The sequence below is a fragment of the Panthera tigris genome, chromosome C1 (genome assembly GCF_018350195.1).
Source record: "Panthera tigris isolate Pti1 chromosome C1, P.tigris_Pti1_mat1.1, whole genome shotgun sequence".
Classification (NCBI taxonomy): domain Eukaryota; kingdom Metazoa; phylum Chordata; class Mammalia; order Carnivora; family Felidae; genus Panthera; species Panthera tigris.
In genome coordinates, this window is record NC_056667.1 from 163,703,165 (window position 1) to 163,716,401 (window position 13,237).

At 41.5% G+C, this 13,237-nt stretch overlaps 1 long non-coding RNA gene across 1 annotated transcript in view; it reads right to left on the bottom strand.

Annotated features, from left to right (window-relative positions):
• Positions 1–10,559: 10,559 nt before the first annotated feature.
• The window catches only part of LOC107180494, a 67,122-nt gene continuing 64,444 nt past the window's right edge, over positions 10,560–13,237 (bottom strand). Inside the window, exon 9 of the long non-coding RNA XR_006220804.1 lies at positions 10,560–11,059. This is a non-coding gene — a long non-coding RNA (uncharacterized LOC107180494). The remainder of the gene's footprint in view (positions 11,060–13,237) is intronic.

A 13,237-nucleotide genomic window follows, 5' to 3' on the forward strand; every position in this document is an offset into this window, starting at 1 on the left:
GGGAAGTTACACTAGTTGGAATGATGCGTTAGATTTTTGAGCTGGCCATGCAACATTCAGTAATGCCAGGGAAGCTCTGAGGTGCAGAGTTAGCTCTTGAGATTTGTTTTAATTGCACCAGAGAAAAAAAGAAGCAGGAAGTGGAGGGGGAAGGAGAAAAGAGAAGAAAAAAAAAGAAAAAAAAGAGGAGGGAGCAGAGAACAGGGGAGGAGGTGATAAAGATGATCCCAGAGTGCCTAGTTCTAGTAAAAAGGTGTTAGGTCTCACTAAGGCTTATATATCTAGAAATTTGACACACAGGTTTTTATTATGAGCTTGTTCATATATATATATATATATATATATATATGTATATATAAAAAATATATATATATGTATGTATAAAATATATATATATACATACACACACACAGTGGGTAATATATCCTACTCATATACATACACATAAATATAATTTATTAAATATATTTATCTATAACATTTACAAAATATATATTGTTTATGATATAATTTTATCTATCATAAAATATAAATTATACATTTAAATATATAACAAATTATTATATATTTATACATAAAATCTCATAATGGGAATTAAGAAGACAGTAATCTAAAAAAATGTGACACCTGAACCCTGGGATCTAAACTGTCATAATCAGGGCACCCGGTGGCTCAGTAGGTTGAGCATCTGACTTTGGCTTGGGTCATAATCTCACGATTCATGAGTTTGAGCCCCACATCTGGCTGGCTGCTGTCAGCCTGTCCGTGTGGAGCCCACTTCAGATGCTCTATCCCCCCCTCTCTGCCCCTCCTCCAGTTGCGCTCTCTCAAAAAATAAACATTAAGATATATATATATATATATATATATATATATATATATATATAATAAAATATTGTTATTAAACTTTGTTTTCAAGATTTCGTGAGGTTTCAGTGACATCTTTCAAGATCAGACCATGACCAGCTATACTACCTTCCATGGCTGTTAGAGAAATGTTGTTTCCTAGTTATAATGAACAACTTCTAAATGATATTAACTCATAAGTATACTACTAAGCTGCTAAAAATGCTGTCTGATTGACTAGTCAGTCCCAATTTCCTGCTTATGAAATTATGACAGATTAACTTGCTTTAGGAGGACATGTCTTGTGGTCAAACCACTTGGAAAAAAAAACATTTAAAATTTAAAAACCAGAGGCTTCTGACTCTGGCCTCTACCACTGACTCACACGATATAAATATAAAGGAGACTCTGGCCCATCTCCAATGTACACTCCAAGGAGCCCAGATAGAAAATTAGAATTTCAGACCCTGAATTAAAATAGATTCTATATTCACAAAGGCCTTGTGATTGTCCAAGGTGCTAGTGATAAGTTGGGGGGGGGGTGGGCAGGAGGGGGTGTGAACTAAAAAAGAATAAAATCTTGAAAACATTGTATTTTATAGTAATAAAATTCCTATCTTTAAATATAGCCAAAAGGTATTTCAAGACTCTAAAGATGCAGAACCAAGAACAGACTGATAAACTGAATATTGATTAACTGATTACTTGAAGGTAGACACCCAGGCAGGTAAAGAAAACAATGGACAGGTGTTCCCACGAGCAAACTTCTCAAAATGCACAGCTGTAGTACAAGTCCACAGAACCTCAGTCTTCCCTGGTCTACTTGACTAACACTTTTCTGATTCTACAGCTTATCTCATTTTCCCAAGAAGAGAACTATTTATGAAGAGTCATGGCCCTTTCTTTGGCTGGATGGAAATGCTGCTCTCAAACCACCGGCATAACCTGGAACAAGAACGCTCCATTGCCTCCGATGGGACCCTGGGGACTCTTGTACACACACATATTTATCTTCTCCTCTCTGTGCGTGTGAAATTCCACAGGAAGGAAAGCCCATGCTCTTCCAGTCACTGGGCTCCCTCAGCCTGCATCTTCCAGGGGTGATGACAACATCGCCTCATCTAAGGCACTCCTCCCCGACTCTGGCACCAAGTGGGTGGCTGTCTCTCAAACCCTGGGGCTCTGCACCTTCTTCCTCTACTCTCTCCCCTCACCAACTCCACACTCTCTGACCCCCTTCCTTCTATTCGCTGGTCTTCAATCTCTCCATGACCCTGAACAATAATCCCATTACATCCCTGAACTCTATCCAGGACGTTCATCTCCATCCACCTTTTTAATGGCATTGTTAATGATTTGAGGGGAGTAAATCACAGTCAAGATAATGGCTGCAAAAAATTAATAGACATGATTTTTATGATATAATATACTAGTGTACTAATCGTGAGAACAGTTAATTGAAAAGCACTAAATATTTTATTATCCATTCAGCATTCTGTCTCCTTTTACCATTCAGCATTCTGTTTATTCTTTCCCCCATTCTGAACTTTTTACCTATTATTCTTTCATAATTCCCCATAAAGGAAAACTGCAGAGTAAGATAAAGAGGATTCTAATCACTGCATCTAATTACAGAGATGAGTAAATCACAGTTTAACATGTCATAGTCTTAAGAAAAAGGGAAAAGGCACGATTCAAGGAGAAGCTAATGCCTTAAAGCTTGGGGAGAAAATCTCAGACAACCTAAAAATTGCTGAACTACTTGTGAAAATGGGGTCCTTTTTCTTTCTAATTCTTGAGCAAGAAGTACCAGTAGTTCTTTTCAAATGACAGTATTTTTCAATTGACTGAAGTGCTCGTTGTTGGGTTTTGGGGCTGTTGGCCACACACAGGTGGATGGGCAGTGCTGGGGCGACATTCATCTTCACAGCCCCAGCCCGGGTGGCACTGAGGAGTTCCGTAGGAACCCAGGACTCCACTTCTCCCACCACACATCACGTGAGGACTCTACTCCCCGTAGGTCCGCAGAAGATGCTCAATTATTGTGTATTTACTTTCTTCAGCCTTAAGAAAAATACAGGACTAACAAACTGGAACATTCAGCTTTCCACCATCTACTTGCCGAAGTGGCCCCCTCACGGCGAAGTCAGATATTTTCACATCTAATAAATTCTAAAACTGTGTTCAGTACTCAGACCTACTGGTTAGTTTACGTAACTGCTTAATTTCGTGTGGTTTCTTGGGTTGAGAAGAGGATAAAAACCACAATACCATATAAATTCTGAAAACATAACAACCCTCTACCCCACTTACTATTATCATCTTCATCTCAAAGGAAGTAGGAGAGCAAAGGTTATGAGCTGTGTTCACTCACCCAGAGCTGGCCCTGAACACGTTTGTCCAATACACCAAGTCTCTCTTTTATTCTCCCCCACCCACCCCCACTCCAGACCCTTTGATTCCTGAGTCTTCATTCCTCAGGCCTTACCACCACCATCGTCCTCTGCCTCCTACCCCCACTCTCTCTCAGCTGCCTCACCTCCCCAGCCCCACAGCTCACCCCTACAAGATGAAAAGCCTTCAGTATTAACTTAGCCAGGATTTTTACGTTTTTTCAGAGGACTGTTAAAGGCTAGGGAGAAAATTATACTTAGAATTGCAAGTCTCTAGAAACATAATCTTTGATCATTAGCCCCCAAACCTAGAGGACTTTCAAAATTATCTGGAGAACTTGTTAAAAATACAGATTCTTGGATGTGTTCCACAGAACACTGGAAATTCTAGAGGGCAGAGGGCAGTCGAGTAATCTGCCCTAGCAATTTTTTTTTTTTCTGAGAGAAAGAAACAGAGAGAGCAAGGAAGGACCAGAGAGAGAGGGAGAGAGAATCCCAAGCAGACTCTATGCTGTAAAAGCAGAGTCTAGTGTGGGGCTTGAACCCACAAACCATGAGATCATGACCTGAGCTGAAATCAAGAGTTGGATGCTCAAACAGTGGAGCCATCCAGGCACCCCTGCCCAGGCCACGGATGAGCAGCAGCTTGTCTGCTGGGGATCATCAAATGATCTACTAACTAAGCTCCTTCTCCAAAACTGGGCCTGCTTTTGACAAGTTAAAATGGGAGCTTGAGAGGATTAATTAACTAGAAAAGGCGAAAGCCATGATATTCACAAAAACGGAAGAAAAGAATCAGTTACATTCACCACGATTTTATTTTGCTAAACAGGATGCTAGCTTCAATTCAATCAGCTGAATCTGCAAGATGACATATTTGATCAGCTAATTGTATCCAGTAAGAAAATGGCATTGGCTACTTTTAACTTCTTCATTCCATTAGGCAATTGTAAAAGGCAGGATTTATAGGTGCATATAAAGGTCTTTCCTTTCCTTCCCTTGATATGAGAATGAACCCTGGCCGTCCCTTAAACCCAGTCTGACATGCGTTGTTTTTTTCTTTCCCCCATATCAGGTCACAGATTTTATTTATTTTTTATATATAATTTATTGTCAAATTGGTTTCCATACAACACCCAGTGCTCATCCCAACAGGTGCCCTCCTCAATGCGCATCACCCACTTTCCCCACCAGACCGATGTTGAGCAATGATCGCTTCCATTTTCTCTGTATTAAGTAGAGCCCTCACATTAACGCCAAGTAGCAGAAGGACACTCTGCAAAGTACACTCCCAACCCAGCCAGGGGAAGATTCTCTCTTCACATTCTCTTCACAGTCCCTTTAGAATCCTGACTTAGAGAAGGGCACTCTGAGTTCAAGTTCCAACTCAGCAACTCTACAACCTTGAGCATCATACTCACCCTTAGGGGGCCTTTCATGGCATCTGTACAATGGGCATCCAAGTATCCAGGTCCCTGCCTATCCACAAGGAGATGTTAGGCCCCTCCCTCTCTCCAGGTCTCTTTCAGAATTTATCTTAATTTCATCTCGACCCTGTCATTTGCCCCCAGTTAGAACGATTTGATGCAGATGAGGGCTCAGTTCAAATCTGATTGATTATTTTAAAACCACTAGTAAATTTCTGTTTCAATAATAGACAGTTATAATGCAATTAGCCACATTATTATGATAGATTAAGATTATGTTTATCTGAACCATGACAACTGTTGTTGGTTGAGGAAATAATGTCAGTGGACTTCTACATAGACCAAGGTGGTTGTAAAACCTTGTATAACCCTTTAGGAGGGTACAGAAGAGAGGATTCAGGAGTTAGCTGAGTAGATGTACCACATATCCTCAAGGACCCTTCCAACCACAGAATCGATGAAGTTATTGCTAATTCTAAATATTACTTATTATTACAAGTATTATTATTTTTATTGTTTATTTATTTTGAAAGAGAGACAGAGACAGAGACAGAGACAAAGCAGGGGAGGGGAGAGAGAGAAGAAGAAAGAGAATCCCAAGCAGGCTCGATGACTTGGGGCTTGATCTTACCAACCATGAGATCCTGACCTGAGCCAAAATCAAGAGTTGTATGTTAACTGACTAAGACACCCAGGCACCTCCATTACAAGTATTATTAATATTAATTTACTTTTATTTACTCAAGGTGTATCCTTGAATCATCATATTTCATGTTCAATTGTTGTGATTCTGCTACTTTAAAGGAACATATACTCAATCACTTTGAGAGGTGAGAAACATTTATTGGTGTGAATAACCTCCTTTTGCCTATCTTGACATCCTAGATTTTTTTGGACCCATTTGATTCTTTTTCAAGCAGCACATTCTACAATTTATTAATAGAGATTTTATACTTCTACAAGAGCATAAAATTATGAATTATGGAGGTTGAAGAAATGAGCTTTTTTTTTTGGAGTACTGTGACTCAGCCCATGGAATTTACTTAATAATCATAAATAAAACAATAGATTCTCTTTCCATCCTCAATGCATCATTTCTAAGGTGTCATTTCTTGTGACCCATCACAAAAAAATATAGGTTCAAAACAGCATTGCTATTATCGTGAAAGTCCTGGATCTATAACCTCATACAACTCTGCCTGAATTGTAGTCAGTGGTCATAGACAGTGTAAACCATAAGGTCACTGAGAAGGTGTAGAATGTCCTTAACACTACAGTGACATAATTGGGCTCCACGTACACAAAGAACACAGCCATACACGGCCAGATATCATGCATAGCTTGGTGACCCCTTGTTTCTGTTTGCCTCTCCAGGTCCCACTGTCCTCACAACTCTGGGTAACCTGTGTGAACTGGATCAATGAGCTTCCTTGCTCTCAGGCTTCTAGGCGGGTTCAGCCAATGGGAATATCAGCAGGTCAGAGGGAAGGGGAGAATGATATAAAGGTATTTATTTTATTGACTGCTTCCCAGCATGGTGGCTTTGGGTGGGCTGCCTGCCTCAGTTGAAGACCCCAGTCCTTGCCAAGTAGCCCTCTCCCCATGATGCACACTGTCTCCCTCCCAGTTCTGGTTACCACTTTTCCCCTTCCTCCACCAAGGCATAGTGGTGGCATAGCTCTCTCCTGGGATTAACCCAGCAGTTCTGCACTATACTTTATTGCTTTTTATAAACCCTACCCCCACACTTAAATAGTCCATTTATTAATCTCTCCTCAGTTATCCATCTTGAATATGCCATCTGTTTCTTGCCAAAGACCTGAATAATTTGCTCCTTACATCACAATTTACATCTTGGACCAATTTCCAAGATATATCAGGGTATGCCTTTCTGTAACACCGGGGTCTATAGCCAGTAGCTCAGGTCCTAGTAACAGATCCAGGCCTCTGACCACAGTGGGATATGTCAGACCGAGAAAGGGTCAGAGTCACTGCCCGGCATGTACATTGCAAGAGACAGCAAAGTCTGGGAGCCGCAAAAATGGAGCTGAGCTAAGAGGGATGACATCTTGCAAAGTGAAGCTGAAGCCTTGTCCGGCCCAGGCCGAGAGGCACAAAGAACTACCAGCGCAAGTGCCAAGTGGTGTAATCTGGGACAAGGCAGGGGAGGCAATCAGCTTCCAGCTGAATGACAGGCATTCAGTGAGGGGTCGGGAGTGGAGGTGGTTAGCAGGGGTTGAGTTTTTGATGATTCAAATATGGAGAGAACTTGAGTTCAGAGGCAGAAATCCACTCAGGAAATAAAATGCTGGGAAGAAAATATATATTAATGATGAAGAGGCACACATGTCAGGACTCAGCCACAGAAAAGCTGAGCCGTCCGCTCAGAATGAGACCAGATGCAAAAGCCGACCACACCAGATCAATGAGCACATGTCCTCAGACTCCTTAAAACCATCTGCCTGGAGTCAGGGATGGAACTAAAATATTGGACAGAATGAGCTGGGAAGGTGGGGAAGGTGGAGGATGGGAATTAAATAGACCCAGTTGCCAGGATGAAAGGGATTCTTGAGGGGAATAAATGAAGGGTACTAAACACCATCCTTACTTAATCCTGCCTCAGGGATTTCACTGGGAGGGGCGGGGGGGGGGGAATGGCCTCTCCTACCAAAAAGTAGGGGTTTAAGAAGAATAGTGGTTTCTGTATATCCAGCACTTACTGAAGACTTACTATGGTGCTAGGAACTGGGCTTTACACACATCGTCTCATCATATCCACACAACAACCCTACAAGGTAGATACTACTATTACTTCCATTTTATGGATGGGGAAACTGAGGCTTACAGAGGATAAATCATTTTCCTAAAGTCATACAGGAAGTTAGTGGTAGAACTGGAATTCAAACCTGCGCTGCGGTCACCCTGCCAACTACTAAGACACAGTCTCCGTAGCAGCATAAAAGAGTCCATTAAGGCTGTGCATATCAGTCATCAGTGGAGTGTACACGAGTAGGTGGCATGTGGTGTGTGTATTTATCTAGACAAATAGCTGCATAGCTGTAAGCCCTTAGGGAGTTATGTTCTTCTGCAGAGCACTCTCATATGTTATTGTTAGGACAATAATTTCATCATTTCCAGACTGCAGTGTTATCTTTCTCCAGGAGAGAAAAGTTTGTGTGCCTTCTCACCAGCGTGATCAGACCTGGCAGTGTGACCCTCAAAGTCACTGATTCTGTAAGGGGGGATCTAACTACCCCCTGTTATAATACAAGTCACCTTCGGGGCTCCCAAGCAAGGTGAACAGTGGAGGAGAAGGTGGGAGGAAAGGACATCTGTAATGGCACATCAGATTTTCAAAAGCGTTCAAATTGCTTTCCAGCTGCATCATTCTTTTGTAAATGCATCTTACTCAGAACTTCAATATGTAAAGTTCATAAAAACAGTACTTCTCTGGTCTAGGTTTTAGAAGCAGGCCCAGGACACTGCCAGCTCAACCTTCCTCAATTACTCTGAAGTTCCAAATTGAAAACACTGATGGGGCGCCTGGGTGGGCTCAGTTGGTTAAGTGTCTGACTTTGGCTCAGGTCATGATCTCACAGTCTGTGGGTTTAAGCCCTGCCTCAGGCTCTGTGCTGACAGCTCAGAGCCTGGAGCCTGCTTCTGATTCTGTGTCTTTCTCTCTGCCCCTTCCCAGCTCCTGCTGTCTCTCTCTCTCTCTCAAAAATAAATAAACATTAAAAATATTTGAAAGAAAGAAAGAAAGAAAGAAAGAACAAAAGAAACAAAGAAAGAAAGAAAGAAAGAGAAAGAAAGAAAGAAAGAAAGAAAGAAAGAAAGAAAGAAAAAGAAAGAAAGAAAGAAAGAGAAAGAAAGAAAGAAAGAAAGAAAGAAAGAAAGAAAGAAAGAAAGAAAGAGAAAGACACTGATCTTTTGGCAGTTTCTTACAAGGCTCCATATAGTCTTACTATATGATCCAGTGATTGCATTCCTAGATATTTACCTGAATGAGATAAAAACAATGTCCCCACCAAAACCTGCATGCAGATATTAATTGTAGTTTTATTGATTGCCAACAATCAAAAGCAACCAAGATGTTCTGTCATTAGGTGAAAAGTAAATAAACTGCAGTGCATCTGTACAAGTAGATATTTTTCAGTGATGAAATGAAATGAGCTGTCAAGTCACGAAAAGACATGGAGGAAACTTAGATGTATATTATGCAGTGAAAGAAGCCAGTCTGAAGAGGCTACATACTATGACTCCAACTGTATGACACTCTGAAAAAGGCCCAGGTATTCTACAAAGTAAAAGGATCAGTGGCTATCAAGAGCTGGAGGACAGGGGGACAGAAGGAACAGATGAAACAGATGAAACAATTTTGGGGGCAGTGAAACTATTCTGTATGATACTGAAATGGCTGATATAGGACATTATACATTTGGCAAAACCTCTAAACTACACAACATAAAGTGAAGCCTAATATAAGCTATGCACTTTAGTTAATGTATCAGTACTGATTCGTCAGTTGTAAGAAATGTGCCACACCAGTGCAAGATGCCAATACTAAGGGAAAATCAGAGGAGAGGGAATATATGGGAACTCTCTGTACTTTCTCTTCAATTTTTCTGTAAACCTAAAACTGGGCTAAAGAAATATATAGCTTGGGGCGCCTGGGTGGCTCAGTCAGTTAAGTGTCCGACTTCAGCTTAGGTCATGATCTTACGGTTCTCGGGTTCAAGCCCCGCGTCGGGCTCTGTGCTGACGGCTCAGAGCCTGGAGCCTGCTTCGGATTCTGTGTCTCCCTTTCTCTCTGCCCCTCCCCTGCTCTCTCTCTCTCTCTCTCAAAAATAAATAAACATTAAAAAAACTTTTTAAAAGAAATATATAACATTAATTTAGGAAAGGAATGCTAATCTCAACAAATACTGAGTGTTCAACGGGCTTAATAAATACTTACTGAGTAAAGTCACTAATTCAGCATGACATTTGGTTCATTTGGACACAGGGGCATCTCTCTGAGAAGAGATTGGTGCTTTTTGTTCATAGGGATGCTGGCACACTCAGCCAGGTTCCATGTGTGTGGTAGGCAGAATAATGGCCCACCACAGATGTCCATACCCTTATCCCCTGGGCCCATGGACATGTTATCCTACTTGGCATAAAGGACTTTGCAGATGTGATTAAAGTTAAGGGCCTTGAGATGAGATTATCCTGAATTATTCAAGTGGGCTCAATGTGATCACAAGTCCCCAAAAGCAGAAGACCTGTCCCTAGTCAGTGAGAGGGAGTATGATCAGAGAAGATGAGCTGAGAGATGCAACATTGTGACTGAAAATGAAGGGGGGCAGGGGTGGGCGCACCTGAGCATCTCAGTTGGTTGAACCTTCGACTTCAGCTCAGATTGTGGACTCACAGTTCATGGTTTCCAGCCCCGTATTGGGCTCCCTGCTGTCAAAGCCCGCGTGGGATCCTCTGTCTCCTCTCTCTCTGCCCTTCCCCCACTTGCAAAAATAAATAAACATTAAAAATTAATTTAAAAAAAAGAAAAGAAAATGAAGGAGAGGGCCACAAGTCCAGGAATGTGGGCAGTCTCTAAGAGCTGGGAAAGTCAAGGAAAGAGATTATTCCCCAGAGTCTCCAGAAAGGAACACATTAAGTAAGTCACAAGTACCAGAGATTGGAATGGAGAAGTGGAAAAGTCAAGAGAAGTGGGGTAAATAGGTGGGAGAGGCAGTTTATAATCTATCAACCAATGCAGTTTCCCATTAAAAAAAAAAAAAAAAAAAAAAGCACTAACATTAGATAATACAGTGATGTAGCCATGGGCCCTGCCATTGCAAACTCCAAAGCCTGCCTATCCTTGATGTTTGTGAAAATACCTCTGCTCCTAGTAATTCACCAGCCTCTGCACTTCAAGATGCTTTCTGTTTAAAATTCAGTGATAAAGCAAAGAGCTTTGCAGCAGAACTAGATCAATACCCCGTATCTCTAGAAGACAGAAAAGGTAAACCTCCACCGATCAGAGTTCTGATTTGCCTTTTAACCCTTCAGTCCTGTTGTGTGCACCACCAAAACTGCCCTGAGTGATTCACCTGCAAAGGATGCCACACAGCCTAGTGAAAGGTGATTCTAATGGGAAACGCTGAGATTTCTCTTTCCTAAGAGCTTTGCAAAACACTACACCAATTTTTTTTCTTTCCTAGAAAATGTGCAAATTGTTCTAAAATATAATCACCAGGCAGGTTCCTGTGAACACACACAAAAATAATGCACCCTTTCAAAAGTAGCACCAACAGGCTTCCTGCTCCATGGTGGGGGATGGGAGGACGTGAGACCTCAGTGGAGCAAGGCATTCACTTGTACGTATCCGTTTCTGAGGATTAGCACAGAGCACTGAAAACAAAATAAAGACATTACCCAATCAAAAAGGTATTTGACAACACATAAGGTATTATTTTAGTATACAAATAAGCACTCTGCTTGATAGCAACTTGGTGTATGTGTAGTATGGTTTTGAGCTTTGTGAGATAAAACTATAAAGTAATAAGAGATCAAGTTTTAACAAAAATGCCAGGACTTAAACATTCTTAATACACATATCTCCCTCGAAGCAGAATCGTTGAAAGCTACTTAATTTCCATGATACTGAGGATCTGCATTCTGAACTCAGGCATATCCTTTTGCTATAACCTCATCGGTTGCAGATGTTGGTACCTCGAGCGATGGATTTTGATTGCGCAAAGAATCCAAAGTCACTTGAAGCCCGGTTTGATTAGCAATGTAGGTTATCGATAAGGATCACACATTATGGATCAAAAACAAGGCTTCAAGGGGCACCTAGGTGGCTCAGTCGATTAAGTGTCCAACTATTGATTTCATCTCAGGCCATGAGCTCATGGTTTGTGAAATGGAGTCCCACGTTTGGGGCTCTGTACTGACAGTGTGGAGCCTGCTTGGGATTCTCTCTCTCCCCCTTTCTCTCTGCCCCTCCTCCACTCGAGCACATGTTCTCTCTCTCTCTCAAGATAAACATTTAAAAAAAAAGACTATTAAAATTGCAGAGGACTCCAGAGAACTTTTGTTTATGTGAGTTCTAGCCATTGATGTTTACCATATTAGAAATTAAAACTGAGAAATGTCTAAAATGTTTGTTGATTCGTTTCAGAATGATAATAAAGCCACTACATGTTAATATAAATAACATACTTTTATATAAAAATGACTACATTTTCAGAGCAAAACAAAATGTAGTAAGAATAATGGCATGGTTTTGCATCTTTGCAAATCCCTTCAATACCTGGGCTAATAGAAAACTACCAGATTTTCATACCTCCTCCCACATTTAATCTGCTGTGTGTCACATGTTGTGCGTTCTGGAAAACACTCTGAGAAAATGAAAGTGAGAAAGACCGGTAATATCCTAATGTTACGATGAAAGTAGTTCTGATCTGACAGACTCCCTGGAAAGGTCTCAGGACCTCCAGGTTTCCCAGATCACATGGGAAAACTACTACTTTAAAGTCACACCTGGAGTGTGACCATAAACTCAACAGTGTGTACACGCATGTGTGTGTACAAACTAAAGTGAAAGCAAATACAGAATGAGATGTCAGTAGCTTCTTCACATTGCCCTGATGTTCCTATTTCTCCCTCTTCATGTCTCTAACTTCACTTCTAACTTCACAAGGTGCCCTAATGGGGCCTTGTGCTCATTTGCCCAGCACCTCAGCTGAAACCTGTCGTCTCCCATACTCCTCAGTTGTGCTCTGTGCCCTGAGTGTCCTCGTCTGTCAACTAACCGGACACGTTAGTCAGCCACAAGGAGGCCACCGAGACCATCAGCTGCAGGTCTGTTGCTTAAGGAAGCCACTTAGTGCCTAAATGGGGTGAGGGCAGCCCAGGCTTTTTCATTGTTATTGTCCCTAATAACCCAATACCATTTTACTCATTATTTATTCCAAACACGCAGACTGTGCTCATCCCAAAGTGACCATTGATATTACTCAGTTAGCAGATCAGCCATGGCAGACTGAGCCATCCCGCCACGAAACACCAGGGAAAGGGGGTTGGGTGGTGGAGGGGTGTGCATTCAGTCTCCAGAACTCCAAAAGCTGCAGACCAGCTCTCTCAGATAGCCCAGCGGGCATTTTTCAGAACTTTTGTCGACATGGTGGAAAGGTTTTGAAAATGAACATGTGCTGGACCGAACATTTCAGGAGAACATTAGAGTTTTCAAAAAACACTTTCATCTCGGCACACATAAATTTAGTTCCCTCTGCGTTCTAGGCGCTGTTCTAAGTATTTGGTGTCTTAGTAGAAAGAGCACTCAAATGAGATTCCAGATATCTGGGGTCTGGTCCCCAGGTTATATCTAACTAGCTGTGTGTCCCCAGACAAATCACCTAATCTCTCTAATATCAAGATTGCACATAGGTAAAAATGAGGGCATTAAAACAAGTGAATTTGGGGTGCCTGAGTAGCTCAGTCAGTTAAGCATCCGACTTGATTTTGGCTTAGGTCGTGATTTCACAGTTGGTAAGATCGAGTCACAGAGCCTCCTTCTGATTCTGT